Raw genomic sequence first — 18,490 nt, forward strand, 5'->3', positions numbered from 1 at the left:
ATTTATTCTTTTCTGGTAGACTAGTCCGGCATGTATTCTTTCCTGGTACTGTGGAACTATCAAGCCAAACCCCCAAAAACAAATCATTAAACTAAAAAGAAAATTTCAGGAAATAGAACTAAAAAAAATAAACGGAGGGGCAAACAGCAACTATGTCATCACGTGGGGAAGCTACCTATAAAATGACATTAAGGCACAGTAGTCCTAGGGCTGGAGAGTTGACTCTGTGGTTCAGAGTGGAGAGTTGACTCTGTGGTTCAGAGTGGAGAGTTGACTCTGTGGTTCAGAGTGGAGAGTTGACTCCTCTGTGGTTCAGAGTAGAGAGTTGACTCCTCTGTGGTTCAGAGTGGAGAGTTGACTCTGTGGTTCAGAGTGGAGAGTTGACTCCTCTGTGGTTCAGAGTGGAGAGCTGACTTTGTGGTTCAGAGTAGAGAGTTGACTCTGTGGTTCAGAGTGGAGAGTTGACTCTGTGGTTCAGAGTGGAGAGTTGACTCTGTGGTTCAGAGTGGAGGGTTGACTCCTCTGTGGTTCAGAGTGGAGAGTTGACTCCTCTGTGGTTCAGAGTGGAGAGTTGACTTTGTGGTTCAGAGTAGAGAGTTGACTCTGTGGTTCAGAGTGGAGAGTTGACTCTGTGGTTCAGAGTGGAGAGTTGACTCTGTGGTTCAGAGTGGAGGGTTGACTCTGTGGTTCAGAGTGGAGAGTTGACTCTGTGGTTCAGAGTGGAGAGTTGACTCCTCTGTGGTTCAGAGTGGAGAGTTGACTCTGTGGTTCAGAGTGGAGAGTTGACTCCTCTGTGGTTCAGAGTAGAGAGTTGACTCCTCTGTGGTTCAGAGTGGAGAGTTGACTCTGTGGTTCAGAGTGGAGAGTTGACTCCTCTGTGGTTCAGAGTGGAGAGTTGACTCTCTGGTTCAGAGCCCCGTCTGCTCTGCCAGAGGGACCAGGTTTGATTTCTAGCACCCACACAGCAGCTCACAGTTTTCTGTAACTCCAGTCCCAGGAGGTAATTAATGCCCTCTTCTGGCATCTAAGGGCACAAGACATGCATGTAGTACACAGACATGTATGCGTACAAAGCATCCAGGCACATGAAATTTAAATGTTTTTAATTTAAAATGTAAAAGCACATAAGCTCCTGTTGGGAAAGGAGGACTTGTTCGCTTTGCTCATATTTGGATATTGAGATTCCCAATGGCTTTTTAGCACAACAGCATAACAGCCGTTGAAACTTGAAAACAAACACTGACAATCTTTAGAGTAATGACTGCTTCTTCCAAAGCAGTCTCAGAAGTGACAAGGAGCATAGGACTTCACGGAGTCATTCTGCAGTTCGTAAACACAACTCTGCTTTATGAAAATGAGCAGCACCGGAAACAGGAACACATTGGGCTTCTGAAGTCATAAATGCTCGTGGCTTGCATGCTAGACTCTGTGCTGGCCTGGGTTACTCACTATTACTATCTACTAAATTTGGGTCTTTTCTTTTTCTCATTGCAGTTTTTCATGTCACACTTGCATTTGCGTCTGCATAGGTGCCAAGGCACCGCAATGCACATGCTAGCAATTATGTCTTCCTCGCTGCGTATTCACCCTTTGTGGATTAATCCTTCTGATCTTTGTCGTGAACGCCAAGCAAATCAGATTTGTGTTCAGAGAACTGTAACAGGAGTTTGGGGACGTTCATAGCCAATCCCACATGTTCTGTTTGTTTATACTAATAAAGATGGGAGGGAATTTCAAGAGGTCACTTGGGGGGATTAGAAATGGAATTTTTACAGTCCGGTATCTGCACTAACGTTCCAAAGAACAGATTACCTGAGCAAATGGGTTGTTTATTTTAGGCCCCTCAGGTTCTCAAATGAGATTGAATCCACTTCTGAGTAAGAGAAGGCATTGTTTACAGATAAAAGGCACTCTGATGTTCCCCCTTGTGAGGGGACCAGAAAGCAAGCAGCATCCACCAAAGAACACTTTGAACAAGTCTGGCATCAAAAGAGAGAGGTGGCAGCACTTAAAAACATCTATGAAACAGATGAAATTGCTCATCATTATTTCCTAAATGTACTGGCGATGCAATAAGAAAAAATAGGATAAAGCATGGCAAATGTCTGCTCTCTGCTACAGACCTTACAAAGTATGGCTCTGCTCATCGCTCTTTAGTCAGAAACTATTTTTTGACATTGCAAATCCTATTTGCTTTGAAGAAAGTGAGCAAGCTCACGTCGCTCAGTCCAGCCCATGCTGCTAACATGTCAGTATTAAAGATGTACGAAATAGTTGATTGCTAATCCAATTATACAACCCTTCATGAAGACCCTGGAGTTGGCAAGCCCTCTCATTAAACAAGGATGTTTCCTGCAGGTGGGTTTACTCGTTCTTGTTACTATCAAACCCATTAAGTGAACATTATCACAGCAGCATATAGACTGTGATTGCTAAGGAACCGATAAATCATGGTAAGAAGCAATGAGATGGATGTAGGAAATGGAAACAATGGGACTGGTTCACAAATGGATGGCCTATGGCAGAAGTTCCCAGGATGTGGCCTTTATCAGAGTCACCTAGGAAGACGGAAGAAATTTCTGGCCCCAGTCCCAGGGTTCCTAACTTAGTATACATGGTGTTGTGCGTCTATGAAAATTTTCCAGTAGTGTCGATGTTGCTATGGTTACTCCTGTAAAACTCCTTGCCTGACAAGTAAGGACTTTAGGAATAGTATTCTGGTAAATACCTAAGGGATTAAGACCAACAACTGACCAATGGAGCTTCATGAAGCTGAAGCGAAGGGCGCCATAAATCAGGTGAAGAGGCAGCCTGCACAAGTGGGCGGGAAGTCTTTAAGAACTACACATTTATCTGACAAGAGCACTAGTATCTGAAATATGAAAAATAACTCGTCAAGCTAAACATCAGGAAAACAAACAGTTCAATTTAAAACTGGCCATGAAATTGAACAGAACATTCTCAAAAGAAGACTTACAAAATAGCTAAGAAATATTGTTTTAGGCTGTTCAGCATCCTTAGCCATCGGGGGAAATGCAAACTAAAACTACTGTGAACTTTCACCTTACCCCAGTCAAGGTTGCTAAGGTCTGGAAAATGACAACAAGTGCTGATGCCAACGCTGGAGAAGACGGACCCTCGGCATGGCTGGGGGGGTGTAAACTACGGGGTCACTGTGGAGGTCCCTCAAAGAGCTAAAAGCAGGTCTCCAAAGGACCCAGCTGTGCTGCTCCTGGGCACATACCCGAAAGACTACATATTCTACTCAGAGATACGTGCTCATCCGTGCTCAGTGCTGCCCCCTTGGCAAGAGCCAGGAAATGGGAGCAACCTTTGATATCCATCTGCTGAGGGGTGGATGATGGAAATGTGCTGCCTACGCACAGTGGGACTTTATTCAGACAGAAAGAAAAAAGAGACGTGCAGGTGAAGGGGTGGAGCTGGGAAAGATGAGTCTGGACAACACTCAGAAAGACAAATGTCACATGTTTACTCTCATGTGTGTGTCCTAGCTTTGAATCCTTCACGATACATGTTTAAGTGAGGCTACCTACAGAAGTCCGGGAACTCTAAAGGGGCTGTGGAGGGGCCGGTAAGGTTAATTGGGGCGGGGCATGGGAAGGCAGTCTAGGGGAAAGGGTACCAGCAGGGACCGCCTGTATTAGAGACCTTTGAAAAGACCTTGTTGGTGCCTTGTACCAAAATATGTACATATATAAAGAGTTTGAATGGAATTACCATATGCAGGGGGATTACGCCTCTTCCAGACACCATACACTATCAAGCAAAAAACTCACTGCCAGGAGAGGGCTACCTCTTTTGGAGGTGTTGGTCATAGGGTCCCATAGTTGGCTACCCCCCAGAACTAGATAGTAAGACCCTGTTGCTCGGGTCATAGGGCACGGGGAAATCCGGCTGGAACTAACAAGTTAGACTTCATAGTGCTAGAAGGTGGTCTACAACAAGCTGCTGGGGGGAACGGTCAACAGCCTTACCCACTGTGAACCCTGCAAGCTGCAATACCAACTAGCCCGGGAAAGTATGCCCGCTACAGCAATAGTGGCAGGGATGTTTTAGGAATAACTAATTCTCTTTACTGGGTTTAAGGCCCATCCCCACGAGATGGAATTCATGCCTGGCACTGTTAACTAGACTGAGCACCTACAGCTAGACAGGTGCTAGGCCCTATGGGAGAGCCTACTACTACTACCCTGCTAACTGGACGTAATGGTAGACTGTCCCGGATACCGCAGGTGAGCGCAGCTCTCAGCCCTCACTGGAAAAGCGTCTCTGCAGCAGATGGTGATGGATGGAGAGACTCACAACAGCTCATGATGCAGAGAACAAGCGACTGGGGGGGGCACCCGCCCTCAAAGGGACATCTATATGACAACCCCCCCCAATCCCAAGGCTTGGGATCCTCATGGGAGAGGAGACAAAGTCTACAGGAGGCAGAGGTGGTGGATAACTGCAACGAAACAGTGTCTTCCAGGCCTTATGGGGCCATTTCACACATGAACGCACCGTGGCTGTGACCGCCAAAACGCCAGTGTGGTGTGGGGGAAGGGGGCTCACAAACCCCCACCCTCAGCTGAGGAGCTGTTGGCAGCTGGTGGTTGACAGAGGGACGAGACGAGAGTCGGTTTTCTTCGGGTGAAACTAGAGTGAGGGCCTCCCAGCGGACGGCCCAACACCCAGGCACATACCAGAAGCACTAAGTGGATGCAGTAGTTTTAAAAAACAGCGCATGAAGTTGGGAGGGAAAGTGTCTAGCATACAGGGGGAGTTGGAGGAGGAGAGAGTGGTGGTGGATTTGTCCCAAACACATTATATCCATACAGGAAATTCCAAAACAATACCATTAGAAAGGTACCCTAGAATTATATTGGAAATGTGTATAACATGGAGATAGAAAAGCCTTAGAATAGTAAGCTTTTCCATTTCTCCTAGAAACGTTTTCTCTTACTGTAAAGGTCATCTTGAGAATGATTTCTTCCTTAGCGATGATGCTGAGTTCTCACACCCAAAGGGCCACCAAAATGGCCAAAAGGCGCTCACCATGCAATGCCATCTGGCTACTCACTACCCTCATCATACATCGTCTCCCTGGACATTTACATTTCAAGAAGGACCAAGCCTCTGGACTTGCAGACATCTCTTGGTACTTAAAAAGTAAGACACGTGGCTCCAAGGATTTTATTTACAAGTCTAGGGTTCAGAGAATTCTGGCCACTAGATTTCCCAAGAGACCTTTCAAGATGAAGATGGTGACTGCCTTCTTCCCCAATCCAAGCAAGAGGAAAATCTTTTTCTTTGACCCTCGCCTGTGGAGTGCCGAGTTCTCGGAAGAACACTAAGCCTGGCTTTTAATAAGTTAGCCAGAGGTAAAAATCTGGTGCAATGATGTGTGTGCATTTAAGAAACCTCTCTCTGAACAAAGATAATGCTTTGTTTATGCTTTCAGGATAAATTAATAAGAATATTAAAAATCCAACAGCAGTCCAGTCTTGTTTCACATTTGCTGATTAGGATATCTCGCATATCCTGATAGGTCAAGACTTACTCAACTGTTAAGTAAAAGTAATATTTAGAAGTGTCATCCAAATGGCATATATCACATAGAAAAAGCAACCCTATGTGTTAAAGTCTGTTGCCTTTTAGGCCATTAACCAGATTCCAATCTAACTTAGCAATTTTACCCTAACGTTCTCTGAGCTTGCTAGAAATGTTCAGTTTTCTCTAATGCTTTGAGAATCAGCCTGCCATCTCACGAATTCTGCATTGACTTAAGAGTCCATCGGAAACAATTATTTGTGGTTGTGTAAGTTATGCTAATTTTTTCCTTGCATTTTTAACTGTGTGCATACACTTTCTGGAGTGTGTGTGTGTGTGTGTGTGTGTGTGTGTGTCACAGCAATCATGTGAGGTCACAGAACATCTTTCAGTTTTCTCTTTAACTCTATGGGTTCCAAAAATCAAACTCATTATTAGCTTGGTTGCAAGTTTCTTTTACCCACTGAGCAATCTTGTCAGCCCCAAAAGTTACATTGTTAGCTTTCTGAAAATTATATTTACTGGAGAATTCAACAGCCATCACTGCAACAGAACATACAGCAGGAGCTGGTGGATTCACACCTCTCCATGGCAGGTGGATTCACACCTCTCCATGGAAGGTGGGTTCACACCTCACCGTGACCACCTACCACCTACTAAGGGAAAACCTTTTACTGTTTTTTTTTTTCTTGAGACTGTATCACCATCTCCTCTGTAATATGTACCCTTGGTGGAAATGCAAGAAAATTAACCCTTAATTCTATCCTAGCAAAAATGATCTTCCTAAGGCCTCCAGTGACATAATTCCAGAAATCACTTACAGTCACCCAAATTCTAAATGATGCCCCATGAAGTTGTACAATGTGAGCAGCTGTGAATGGACTCCACTGGTCTTAGAAGGATGGGCAGAATTCTCAGAGTGTGTTCGCATTTTATCTGTACTCTATGATCCTATGCTAGGCAAATACACGTCTACAAGTTAAATAAACTCTGTAAGACACATCTACAATAGCATAATGAATGGAGGAAGAAGTGGCTGCTCCCTACTTGAATATATGTGATGTCTTTTCCATTCCTCACTGTTCTACAGAAAACCATTTACTTATGTATGCAAGCGATTGAATCCTCAGTTTCTGTGCAAAGACAGCTTGGGAGGCCAGGAAGGCAGCGCAAAGCCAGCCGCCTCCACCTGTTGCTTTCGGAGCGCTATTATCTCAAACGCCAACGCCTTTCCTTCTGTCCGCCTATTTTCATGCTCTACAGCAGGACAGCCCTTGACTGGAAACATTTACCTCAATAGTTGCTAGGTTTGAAGTTACACACCTACACTGAGGCTCACACGATCTGCAACCCACAGCAAAGTGTATCGTTACAGCACAGAAGAGATCTGTTAAAACTGTGTTCACCATGAGCCATCAGGCTGGGGTGGGGAGAACCCTGAAAGAGGGGCATTTGGGAGGTCAAGCAAAAACCTGGTACAAGGGACTCTCCCAGGGATCTACAAGATGGCGCCTGCTAAGGCTCCTGTCAGCAGCGGGTATGCAGCCTGAACTGCCCATCTCCTCTAACCAAGCAAGACTTCAAATAAGAGTGGGCAGAAAATCAACCCAGCCCCATGACCTACGACCTACAGTCTGTCCTGCCTGTGGGCTGTCCTGGGGTAAGGGTAGTCCAGAGATTGATGGAGTGGCCAACTAACAACTGGTCTATCCTAAAACCCGTGCCAGAAGAGTAAGCTCTCCCCTGACCCTGCCTGGAACACCAGGACCCAGAGGCTGGATGACCCCAAGACCTAGGATGGATCCAAACGTGACTGAAGGAAACAAAATGTCAATGTAATGATGCCTGATGATACTCTGCTGCACTCACAGATGGGTGCCCATTGTCATCAGAAAGGCTTCACCCAGTGAACGACGGGAACAGATGCAGACCCACAGCCAAATGTTATTCGGAACCCCAGGAATCCAGCAGAAGATGGGGAGAAGGGATTGTAAGATCCAAAGGGGTCAAGCACATCAGAAGAAAACTCACAGAATCAACTAGCCTGGACTCATAGGGGCTACCAGAGACTGACCCCATAACCGGGAGGGGGGGGAGCCTGTGTGGGACTAATCTAGGCACTTGGCAAATATGTTACAGCAGTGTAACTTATTACTCTTGTGGGACTCCTAACAGTGGGATCAGGGGCTATTTAAACTCTTTTATTGGCTTTTGGGACCCTACTCCTAACACTAGGTTGCCTTGTCCAACCTTAATACATGGGGCGGTACTTAGTCTTACTGCAACTTGATATGACATGTTTTGAGAGACCTGCCCTTTCCTAAACAAGAGTGGATTGGGGAGATGGGAACAAGGGGTGAGTGGCAGGGAGAGGCTAGGAGGAGAGGGGGGAGGGGAATTGGGCAGAGATGTAAAATAAATACATTTACTTTTTAAACAAAGAGTGGCGTTCACTGTATCACATTGTGTCCTGTCTAATTTCAGAAAACGTCAGCCTCTCCCCAGCCTCTCCTCCAGCTTTTCTGGAGCCACAGATACATCTGCATCTTCATTTCAGCTTCTCTTTTCTGAACAGTTGCTAGAATTTCAGGGTCCAAACTGCTGAACCTCCTTGGGTCTTTGTGGTTGACATTTTGTTTAGGATATTTCTTGCTTCATGTCCACGTCTTTGTACTGATATTTTTCCCCTGAAGTTACACGCACTCTCTGTCTCTCTTACTCCCATTCAAACACTCTGCCACCCCAAACACACGCACACACACACACACACACACACACTCACTCACACATACACACACACCTGTAAACTTTAGAGCACTTGGAACAGGCCAGTCAGTAGAAGAAAGAAACTATTGATACTCTAAATACAAGATTTAATGCAATAGTGTTTTATTAATTGCTGTCCTTGTGATTCACTTATTACTTGCCAGGAACCTCTGCCTTATTACCTAATATTTCTTCCCTTGTTTTACTATTAACACTAGCCAGTGATTTATTCAGTATTCAGTGAATTTTAAAGAAATCATTTTTTCATATTAGGTAGCACTTTCCGTGTTGTCAAGAAACTAGAAGGTATTGATTCAAGAGGGCTGTTTGTTTGGGGAAAATATCTTTTAATTAATAGCAGTAATTTGTGCACTCAAGTGTCTGTGTAGCCAAGTGAAATATTTTACCGAGGAGTATGTGTCTGCTTGCGTTTCAAACCCTCACTCACTGCCGGAAGCTCGTGACCATCAACAACATTAGAACTAATTGCCACCCCATGGGCATGCTGCCAAAAAATGGTCATTTTCCTCCTTCTGTCCAATACAATTCTATTTATTTGACCTAGCCCATCAATTCCGGTTTTATTTGTCATCTCTACTTCTCCATCGTTTTTTAATACTTTTCTTTGTCACCAAAATACCCAAAGTAATTCTAGTCCCATAAAGAAAGGGAAACCCTAGTTTGTAGAAAACACCTGAGGCCTGAATGTGTTATAAATTCATTTTTTTCTCTGCTCATTCATTGATGTAATCTGAATAATAGTTCATTTTCTTTGCAGGTTAAATGCTTCCAATTCTTGGCATCAAACTTTGTGCTTTGTTCTTGACATGCCACGACTCCAGAAAGCATTCCTGTAGAGGCTTATCTTGCTAAATGAATTATAACATTTTTATTTAAATTAGAAACAATTGTACTTCATATGTCAACCCCAGCTCCCTCTACCTCCCCTCCTCCCCCACCTCTCCCACCTAGCACCCTAATCCCCACCCCATCCCCCATCCGCCCCCCAGGGAGGGTGAAGCCCCCCATGAGGGATCTCCAAAGTCTGTCATATCATCCAGGGCAGGGCCTAGGCCCTCCTCATGTGTCCAGGCTGAGAGAGCATCCCTCCATGTGGAAAGGGCTTCTGAAGTCCATTTGTATGCCAGGGATAAATACTGATCTACTACCCAAGGCCCCAGGGATTGCCAAGGTCTCCTCACTGGCACCCACGATCAGGGGTTCTGGATCAGTCACATGCTGGCCTCTCAGCCATCAGTCTGGGGTCCAAGAGCTCCCCCTTGTTCAGGTCAGCTGTCTCTGTGGGTTTCACCAGCCTGGTCTTGACCCCTTTGCTCAAAACTCCTCCCTCTCTGTCACTGGGTTCCAGGAGTTTAGTTCAGTGTTTAGTTGTGGGTATCTGCCTCAGCTTCCATCAGCCACTGGATGAAGGCTCTGGAATGGCGTATAAGGTAGTCATCAATCTCATGATCAGGGGAGGGCATTTAAGGTAGCCTCTCTACTATTGCTTAGATTGCCTGTTGCTGTCATCCTTGTAGATCTCTGGAAATCTCACTAGTGCCAGATCTCTCCTCAAACCTATAATGACACCCTCTATTATGGTATCTCTCATCCTGCTCTCCTCTATTTTTCTCCCAACGCAACCTGACTACTCCCCCATGTCCTCCTCTGCACTCCTCTTCTCCCCCTCATTTTCTCCCAGCTCCCTGTCTGCAACTGGGTTCCAGGAGTTCAGGAGTTCCTGGGATGAAGCCTACTTGACCATGGTGTATGATTCTTCTGATCTGTTCTTAGATTCGATTTGCCAGTATTTTATTGAGTGTTTTTGCATCAATGTTCACGAGGGATATTGGCCTGTAGTTTTAGTAATGTTTCTTTTATGAATGTGGGTGCTTTTGTATTTGGGGCATAGATGTTCAGGATAGACACTTGGTGGATTTTGCCTGTGATGAGTATGTAATGACCTCCTTCATCTCTTTTGATTGATTTTATTTTAAAGTCTAATTTGTTAGGTATTAGGATGGCTACCCCTGCTTGTTTCTTGGGTCCATTTGATTAGAAAAAATTTTCCCAACCTTTAACTCTCAGATAATGTCTGTCTTTGAGAGTGAGGTGTGTTTCTTGTATGCAGCAGAAGGATGGATTCTGTCTTCGAATCCATTCTGTTAGCCTGTGTCTTCTTATAGATGAGTTAAGACCATTGATATTGAGGGATATTAATGACTATTGATTGTTGATTCTTGTTTGTTTGCGGCTCGTTTTTAGTGGTGGTATTGTATGTTAGTTTTTCCCCTATTTCTGGCTTTTGGTAAAATGAGATTATTTATTGCCTATGGTTTTTGTGAGTGTAGCTAACTTCCTTAGGTTGGAGTTTTCCTTCCAGAACTTTCTGTAAGACTGGATTTGTGGATATGTATTGTGTAAATCTGGTTTTGCTGTGGAATATCTTGTTTTCTCCATCTAGAGTGATTGAAAGCTTTGCTGGGCATAGCAGTCTGGGCTGGCATCAGTGGTCTCTTAGTGTTTGTAGAGCATCTATACAGGACATTCTGACTTTCAGAATTTCCATGAAAAAAGCAGGTGTAATTCTGATAGGTCTGCCTTTATATGGTACTTGGCCTTTTTCCTTTGCTGCTCTTAATATTCTTTCTTTATTTTGTATGTTTGGTGTTTTGATTATTATGTGGTGAGGGGACTTTTTTTTGGTCCAGTCTATTTGGTGTTCTGTAAGCTTCCTGTACTTTCATAGGCATGTCCTTCTTTAGGTTGGAAAAGTTTTCTTCTATGATTTTGGTGAATATGTTTTCTGCTCCTTTGAGCTGGGCTTCTTTGCCTTCTTCTATACACATTATTCTTAGATTTGATCTTTTCACAGAGTCCCATATTTCCTAGATATTTTGTATTAGGGATTTGTTGGACTTAAGATTTTCTTTGGTTGATGAATCTATTCCCTCTGATTTATCTTCAGCACCTGAGATTCTGTCTTCTATGTCTTGTATTCTGTTGGTTATGCTTGCATCTGTAGTTTCTGATCATTTACTCAGCTTTTCTGTTTCCAGCATTACCTCAGTTTGTGTTTTCTTTATTGTCTCTATTTCAGTTTTCAGGTCTTGGACTGTTTGAATTGTTTCCTTCATCTGTTTGATTGTTTTTTCTTGGCTTTCCTTGCTTTCTTTAAGAGATTTGTTGATTTCTTGCATTTTTGCTTTGTTTTTTTCTTCCACTTCTTTAAAGGATCTTCTTGTATCCTCTTTGAGGGCCTGTATCATTTTCATGGTTGTTTTTAAGGTCATTCTCTTCTGCCTCATGTGCGCTGATATGTTCAGGTCTTGCTGGTGTAGAGTCTCTAGACTCTGGTGGCATCATATTGGTTTTTCTGTTGTTGAATGTGTTCTTATATTGTTGTCTTCCCATCCCTTCTTCTAGTGGGTGCATGTGGAGTCTCTTCCTCCCCTGGGGAGTATGGGTCTAAGGTTCTCTTCTGGTGGCTTCGAGCAGATTCAATACTCCAATGGGTCTCAAAATGGGTGCGGGTGGGTCTGAGACACTCTAAGCGAGGTGCAGGCCCAGTCAGATCAAAGGAGGGGGATGTAGGGAGTTGGGGCCCCTAGCTGAGCCCACACTCACCTCAAGCAGAGGGCGGAGGGCAGAGGGGGGCCAAGCCTGAAGGGTGACCAGACTCAGGGTGACCAGAATTATAACTTCTTATGCAGTGTGATTTCTTGTGTCAAAGAAAGGACAGGGTGAATGGGAGTTGCAGCTCTCCAAAGGGCTGTGGTACCAAGCTTCACCACAGTGGGTGTCCCTTAAACCTTGGTTAGCTAGGAAAGAGGGGCACACTTCTCCCAGGGCCTACTGACACCCCTCAGAGGCTTCCTTGGGCAGTGCAGTTTCCGGGCTCCACCAGGGCTCCCCAGCCACGTGCCCGGGCAGCTCTCTGTGATCTGGGCTCATATGTAGACAGCTGGGAAGCCTCACTGACACAGAACACAGGGAGAGTCAAGAGGACAGCTTCCTCCATCCTGTGAGTCAACTGCATAGAGACTCGGGACAGTCCTGCAGAAACAGCCCATGCATCTCAAATCTTAACAATTCTGTAAGTCCCCATATACCAAAGGAATGGTATAAAAAAGTGATAGACAGCTCGTCTCTCTCCCCGAAATGAGGGGCGCCTCAAATTCTGCCAAGCTTTTGGAGCCGGAGCAGCCAGCCCTACTGTTGTTAGCTGTTTCTAAAGCTCTCAGGCAAGCCATGGCCGTAAGCGCTTTTCATGAGAATCTAACATGGGAGCAAGTGAAGGCCAGGAGTCCCATTAGCCACTCTCCCGCCCCACCACTCAGAAGCACCCGAGTGTTCTGATGGTCATGTAGGTCGATGGATGCATGCCTTACCCGGCATCATATTACACACAAATGGACTCTGGGTGCCCCTCCCACTATGAGGGATGCTTCCCAGCCTGGACTCTTGGGGGAGGGCCTGAGTATGTCTCTGAGCCACGTGGATGCAGGTGTTCACAGAAGCTGGAAGAGGACACAAGTTACAAGGGACAGTGAGCTGTCTGACCAGGGAGCTGGGAACTCAGCCTGGGTCCTCTGCAAGAGCAGCAGCCGCCCTTAACCACTCAGAGACAGACACCTTTTCCACCCCACCCCCTACTATAGTCTGTAACAAATCGTCCTCTCCTTTCTTTAAAGTGTGGTTGCATTTAGGGTCCTCCCCAGTGTGAAGGTTGTTCTTCTGTTTCAAAATCTTCAGCTAAAATGATACAATGAGAGGAATCGTCCATAGTTTAAGTGCAACTGTTTGGCAATTGGACAGAGAAGTAGAAATTCTACCACAGAAGACAGAGAACAGGAGGCAGGCTGCTGGCAGGAGCCAGTCACTGGACAGACCTGCACCCTGACCTCAGGAGAGCAGACAAAGTCAGAAACACCTCAGAGCCATGACCGCTGAGCGAAACGCAGAGAGGACATCATGGGCTACTGGGCTTATAGACCTGTTCTCAACTCTCTCCCAAGATACCACCAGACAGCCCCATGACAGGGAATGGAGAAATCTTGTGTGAAACAAGGAGATTAACAACTCCAGGGAAACGTATCATCAAATAATATCTGATGGTACCCACCCTCCAAAAGTGCATCTCCCTCCTTAACCCCCAAAGCAATAGTTCTCAGACTCTTCAGTGAGAAGCACTATAAAGTTTCCATTCAAAGACCTCTTTTCATGTGAGCTACAAAGCTACTCAAACTTGCCGTCTTGAAATCTGAGCAATGAGCACTTTTAAATGCTTATTAACTCATTTCAAAATAACAATAATAAACCCAGAACATAGCTTAATAACATAATTTATGAAAATAATTACATTTTCCAAAACAAAAAGGATTTAGTAGATGAGTGATATTTTTGGCGAACTCTTTAAGGTCTGTCCTAATAAGAGACATCTGGACTCTTTATCTGTTTCTACATTTAACCAGCTGCAACGTGTTGTTTTGGCTGAAGTACATGGAGTGTCACAGCAAGACACTCCCAGAAAAAGGAACAATGTTTTAACAGTCTCTTTCAGATATCTGTGCACTAAAACCATATCATAAATTGAAAAGTAGCGATTTCCTGAGGATAAACTGCTAGGCAAAAGCTGGTGACCATTAACGAATTTTTTTCTGTCTGTTACACTAAAGGCTTTGATGTATTTCACACTGGGAATCTATCTTTTGTTAATGCATGATTTTGTAACATCATTGGCAAATCTTTGTTCAAGTTATACAGATCTTCAAAGTGTTGGTAAATTTCATTACACAATTTCTAGCGAAACATACAGTGATCCCATCAGAAAATAACATATTTGGGAAAGTTCCCAGTAGTCAGTTTAAGTTTTCTAAACTTGTAATTATTTTTTGAGGTGGAGTCTCTCTTTGTATCCCTGGTTCCTGGCTGTCCTGGAACCCACTATGTAGACCAGGCTGTCTTAAAACTCACAGAGATCCACCTACCTCTGTCTCCTGAGTGCTGGGATTAAAGATGAGTGACACCATGCATGGATCTAATTTTTTTTCTTAAATTCTGATATATCCCATTGGAAGTCAAAAATAGCAGTTGTTTTTCTTAGATCACAGGCTTACTTTACCCATTTAAAAATAATAAAATTAAAAAAAAACTGTCTCCCAAATACCGGCACCTGGGTAACTATGGTTCTTTTGTCACTCAGACTTCCAAGTAAAACTGGGTTACCATGGGAAAAATGATGATCTCAACTAAACAACTACTCTTGAGTTTTTCTTTGTGATGGCTGTTGCATTTCTGCATACAGAAATAATTCTGCATTCAGAATTGTAGATATAGTTCCTATTTTCTCACACAAAAATTTTAAAATTGCTATTCAATTTACAGGTTTTACTGCTTCATCATAACAGTCTCAAGGGAATCTAAATCTTCTCTTACAACACTGTGTGCTGTTAAAACTGGTTAGCCAGCAAGAGAGCTCAGTGAATAAAGAGCTTGATCTGCATGTCTAACAGCCTGAGTTCAATCCCCACAACCCACGGTGGCAGAACACAGCCAACTACCTGAGATTACCCTCTGAACTCCACAAGTAGTTTATGTAGGCATGCATACCCGTACACACACACACACACACACACACACACACACACACACACACACCACGGGCACGCACACCATACACCACACACCACACACACACACACACACCATACATACACACACACAAATACAAATAATAAATTTAAGAACTGTAGCTTGGGCCACAGAGTTTCATCCCATTAGTGCAAATGTGAGTGTTAAGAGAAACACAAAACCCTGGTATTAATATTAACGAGTTTTGCATTCAAGAATGCCCAATGAGGACTTCTGAGACTTTAGGGATAGCTGAACACTTAGAAAATCCCCACGCAAAAGTGAAGGGTTCTTTTAGTCACATTTAGAGATGCCCTGTGTACTTAGTACGTTACATAAATTCTATTAATAACTGGCAGCCAGGTGTAGTGGCACAAGGCATTAAGCCCAGCACTTAGGAGACAGAAGCAGGAAGACCTCTAAGTTTGAGGCCAGTGTGGTCTACATAGTAAGACTTTGTCGAAAGAAAGAAAGAAGGAAAGAAAGAAAGAAAGAAAGAAAGAAAGAAAGAAAGAAAGAAAGAAAGAAAGAAAGAAAGAAAGAAAGTGAGGGAAGGAGGGAGGGAGGAAAGGAAGGAAGTAAGGAAGAAGGAAGGAAAGAAGGAAGGAAAACAAGAGCAAGTAGGAAACAAAGTCACTTGGATGCTGGGGCTCCCAAAGTAATCTTTGAGCTCTGTGATTCACAGAAATCACAGAACTCAGATGCTGACATTTAAGTGATAGCATTTTATAATAGGAAAGGATCCAAATTAAGGTCAGCAAAGGAAAAGGCTCCTGGGATAAAGTCCAAGAGAGCCAGAGCAGAGCTTCCAATGTCCCCTCCCGGTGTATCACACAGGGAGGCACATGATTCTCTCCACTTACATTATACGTGACACCATCCATGCTGCAGCCAGGAGAGCTCTCCTGAGTCTTGGGATCCAGGTTTGTTTGTTTGTTTGTTTTGGGGTTTTTTGATTCTTTTTCTAACCTTTATATTTAAATTAGAAAGAAGTTTGCTTCACATGTCAATCCCAGATCCCTCTCACTCCCCTCCTCCCCCGCCCCCCAAGCCTCCCCAACCCCCCCCAATCCCAATTCCATTCTCCAGGGAGGGTGAGGCCCTCTCCCATGTGTCCAGGCTGAGAGAGCATCCCTCCATGTGGCATGGGCTCCCACGTCCATTTGTACGCCAGGGATAAATTCTTACCAGAGAATCAGTCACTGCTGCAGGCCAGGCCACAGTTACATGATTAGCCTCACTGCTCAACTCTCAGACTCCTCCCGGAGAAAAACAAGCTGATAAATTATAGTCACATCGTTATCATAAGCCATCTGACCAAATGGGCAGGGGGTGACCTAAGGGCCAGGGAGACTATCGCAAGCACTCAGAGCACAGACTGTCTCCAAATGCCCGAAGTTTAGCTTCTACATCTACTCTGATTCTACACTGATCAAACTGTCCCACAACGTGAAAAAAAAAGTTGAAAGATAAAATAAACAATGGAGAAAAGCTTGAATGAGGCATAATTAATATCCTCATTGAGAAAAGAAAAGACACTGTTGTGGGCTGTAAACACAGCTGAGTTAAAGCACCTCCTAGCATGTGTGATTACATTACATTCAATTCCTAACAACACACACAGGCACGTGCACACACACACAGGCACGTGCACACACACACACACACACACACACACACACACACACGCACGCACGCACGCACGCACGCACACATAATCTGAGCAGACTACAAAATGGATTCTCACAAAATCAGGAAGAAGTTGTGGAAATTCACCATCAAAGCGCCCAGACTATAGAAACAATCAGGTCATAGCATGATGGAGCTAGAAACCAACCCAGGAGAGCTGCTGGAGCTACACAGAGAGGACTCAGAAAGACACTTCGGAGCCAATGGGTCCCTGGAGAAATAAGGAGAATTTTTAAATTCCTAACACAACTTTCCCAGACGTCTGTGACACCACTGAGGTGGTTCAGAGAAGAATGTTTACATCTGTGAATCTTTAAATTCCTAGACGTGTTTTTAAAAGTGACAGTGATACAGTTGGAGGTCCTGGAAAACCAGAGCACTCCAAACCGGAAAGCAGGATGTGACTCAAAATAAGGAGGTCTGGGCAGGGGTTAATGAACCCAGGTTAATGTCACCCTGACCTCCACATGTCACCCTGACCTCAGTGTCACCCTGACCTCCCCGTGTCACCCTGACCTCAGTGTCTCCCTGACCTCACATGTCACCTTGACCTCCACGTGTCTCCCTGAACTCCGTGTGTCACCCCAACCTCCACGTGTCACCCTGACCTCCACCTGTCACCCTAACCTCCACGTGTCACCCTGACCTCCACGTGTCACCCTGACCTTCATCTGTCACCCTGACCTCAGTGTGTCACCCTGACCTCCACCTGTCACCCTGACCTCAGTGTCACCATGACCTCCACGTGTCACCCTGACCTCTGTGTGTCACCCTGACCTCCACGTATCACCCTGACCTTCACCTGTCACCCTGACCTCCGCCTGTCACCGTGACCTCCGCGTGTCACCGTGACCTCCGCGTGTCACCGTGACCTCACCTGTCACCCTGACCTCAGTGTCACCCTGACCTCCACCTGTCACCCTGACCTTCACCTGTCACCCTGACCTTCATCTGTCACCCTGACCTCCACCTGTCACCCTGACCTCCACCTGTCACCCTGACCTCCATGTCACCCTGACCTCCACGTGTCACCCTGACCTTCATCTGTCACCCTGACCTCCACCTGTCACCCTGACCTCAGTGTCACCCTGACCTTCACCTGTCACCCTGACCTTCATCTGTCACCCTGACCTCCACCTGTCACCCTGACCTTCATCTGTCACCCTGACCTCCATGTCACCCTGACCTCCACGTGTCACCCTGACCTTCATCTGTCACCCTGACCTCCACCTGTCACCCTGACCTTCACCTGTCACCCTGACCTTCATCTGTCACCCTGACCTCTGTGTGTCACCCTGACCTCCATGTCACCCTGACCTCCATGTCACCCTGACCTCTGTGTGTGTGCTGCAGGGCTAAGGAAGAGGATAAACAACACTCAGACTTTATTTCTCAGCAAACAGTTATGAGCGATGTGCTTGAGACGCTCTGCCTGCTCCAACTCTCTAAACCCACCCCTGCACACTCTGTGAAGGGAAGGAAGGTCAATTTCTAATTTCACAGAGCAAGGCTGTGTGCTTCCAAGGTATTGATTCTGCCTCTGACAGCGCTGTCTCGTTCTGTTAGAAAACTACAGCTTAGAGATCGTTAGAAACATAGCAGAATATTATGCTTGCACAATTTATTATTGAGCCGTCTCAATTCTGTTCCCTCAATTTTCCTACTTTATTTTATAAGTCTGCTAGACTCACCACACCACAAAGAGGTAATCATTAAAAACTTTAATTTGTTAATACAATTAGAATCATTTTTGACAATTGCTACATTACAAATTCTAACCATTTACATGGTCTAGAAAAAAATAAACATAATTGAAGTCTCTCGTTATGTTCAGAAATGTAGGCTTTCT

This window comes from Mesocricetus auratus, unplaced genomic scaffold (assembly GCF_017639785.1).
Source record: "Mesocricetus auratus isolate SY011 unplaced genomic scaffold, BCM_Maur_2.0 Super-Scaffold_100015, whole genome shotgun sequence".
Classification (NCBI taxonomy): domain Eukaryota; kingdom Metazoa; phylum Chordata; class Mammalia; order Rodentia; family Cricetidae; genus Mesocricetus; species Mesocricetus auratus.